The 2,394-nt window shown below is 37.4% G+C and overlaps 1 non-coding gene across 1 annotated transcript; it reads left to right on the top strand.

The window, feature by feature from the left end:
- Window positions 1-416: 416 nt before the first annotated feature.
- Window positions 417-521, top strand: LOC122726971. Its single transcript, XR_006352961.1, has one exon. It is a non-coding gene; the product is annotated as a U6 spliceosomal RNA (small nuclear RNA).
- The last annotated feature ends 1,873 nt before the right edge of the window (window positions 522-2,394 follow it).

Here is a 2,394-nt window from a genome sequence, read left to right as displayed (position 1 = left end):
CATGCAGTTGGATAGACGACCTATAGAACTGTTCCATCAACATGTATATATTGGATAGGAATTGCAAATGGACAATATGTTGGCCCCATTATAGAACAGGAAGAAGAAAACAGACTGGATTGCCTTTGGGAAATTCTGCATGACTTTTAATGACTCTAAGCTTCTCCCTGAAACAAAATCCCATCATTTTGATATCAATATTTTTCTAGGAATGATGGATGGTTGCGAGTCATGCAGCCACAATCTTTGAAAAATTAATGTTATGGGTCATCTAAAGTGAAGTAGAGAAGTGTAAAGTGAATGTGACTACACTGCATGTATTACAGATAGTGTGCAAAGATGTCATCAAAGAAATGTATGACCAGAACATGGTTAGTTATGAAGAGTATGCTCCAATGATATCCATGAAATGTAGTGTTTGCTTCGACAGTACATATACTAAAATTAGAATGATACAGAGAAGATTAGCATGGCCTTTGCACAAGGATGACATGCAAATTTGTGAAGCATGAAATGTAAAGAAAATGAAATTGTTTTTTATTATTTTAAAAATTCCCCTCATTTATTTAGAATTTTATTTTTCCCAAATTACATGTAAAAACAATTAAAAAATTTTTGTTTTCCAAATTCTCTTCTTCCTTCCCTCCCCAGCCCCCCTTAAAAACTCAAGCAATACAATATAAGTTATAGATGTGTAGTCATGCAAAACATTTCTACATTAGTCAGGTTTTGAACAAAAACAGACAAAAAACTTTTTAAAAATGGAACTAAAAAAATTATGCTTTAATCTGTATTCAGACATCATCAGTTCTTTCTCTAGAGATGGATTGCATTTTTCATAAACCCTTCAGAGTTGTCTTGGATCACTGCATTGCTGAAAATAGCTAAGTCATTCACAGCTGATCATCTTACAATATTGCTCTTACTTTGTATACAGTACATCTCACTTTGCTCATTTAAGTCTTTCCTTGTTTTTCTGATAGAATTCTGCTCATTCTTTCTTTCTTTCTTTTTTTTCTTCCTTTTTTGCAGGGCAACGAGGGTTAAGTGGCTTGCCCAGGGTCACACAGCTAGTAAGTGTCAAGTGTCTGAGGCCAGATTTGAACTCAGGTCCTCCTGAATCCAGGGCCAGTGCTTTATCCACTGTACCACCTAGCTGCCCCCCCTGCTCGTTCTTTCTTTCTTTGTTTCTTTTTTTCTGGGGCAGGGCAATGAGGGTTAAGTGACTTGCCCAGGGTCACACAGCTAGTAAGTGTCAAGTGTCTGAGGCCAGATTTGAACTCAGATCCTCCTGAATCCAGGGCCAGTGCTTTATTCACTGCACCACCCAGTTGCCCCCACTATTTCTTATAGTACAATAGTGTTCCATCATAATCTCATCCCACAATTTGTTCAGCCATTCCCCAAATGATGGGCATCTCCTCAATTGTGAATTCAACTTTTTGTTTTTTATCTCTTTTTGGATACTGACCTAGTAGTGGCATTACTAGCCCTTTGGCCATAATTCCAAATTGTTCTACAGAATGTTTGAATCGGTTTACAACTTTACTAAGGGTGTATTAGTGTCTCATTTTCCCCTTATCCCCTACAACATTTGTCATTTTCCTCTGCTTTCCTTTTATCCAATCCAATAGTATAGGTATGAGGTAGTACCCCAGAATTGTTTTGAACCTGCATCTTTCCAATCAATAGTGAGTTAAAGCATTTTTAAAAATATGCCTATAGGTGGCTTTGATTATTTCATCTGAAAACTTCATATCTTTTGATCATCTATCAATTGGGGAATGGCTTTTATTTTAACAAATTTGACTCTGTTCTCTGTGTTTGAGAAATGAGGCCTGTCAGAAAAACTTGCTTCAATTTTTTTCATAGTTACTATTGCTAACTGTATTTCTCTCCATCCTATTCCTTCCCCACAACATTTACTGTTTTCTATCTCCTTTCACCCTCTCCCTCATCAAAAGTATTTTGTTTCTGATTGTCCCCTCCCCCAATATGCCCTCCCTTTTATCACCCCCTCCCCCACTCCTATCTCTTCCCCTCCTACCTTCCTGCAGGGTAAGATAGATGACTATACTCATTTGAGTGTGTGTGTTATTCCCTCTTTGAGTCAATTCTGATGAGAGTAAGGTTCTCTCTCCCCCTAACACCTTCCCCATCTTCCCCTCCACTATAAAAGCTTTTTCTTGTTTCTTTTATGTGAGATACTTTACCCCATAAGAGAATGAAATTGTCCTCACTATTTGGTGCTATTTGGTAGGGTTTGGCTATATAAATGATACTGAAAGTAAATGATAATCACTCTTTGACCCTGTGCCTGGAATGCTTTCCTCATCTTTGCTTCCTCGAGTCCTTAGTGTCCTTCAAGTTTTAACTTAAATCCCAACATCTATA

The sequence above is a fragment of the Dromiciops gliroides genome, chromosome 4 (assembly GCF_019393635.1).
Source record: "Dromiciops gliroides isolate mDroGli1 chromosome 4, mDroGli1.pri, whole genome shotgun sequence".
Lineage (NCBI taxonomy): Eukaryota > Metazoa > Chordata > Mammalia > Microbiotheria > Microbiotheriidae > Dromiciops > Dromiciops gliroides.
The sequence above is the reverse complement of the archived record's forward strand: the minus strand, read 5'-3'. Positions and strand labels throughout refer to the sequence as shown.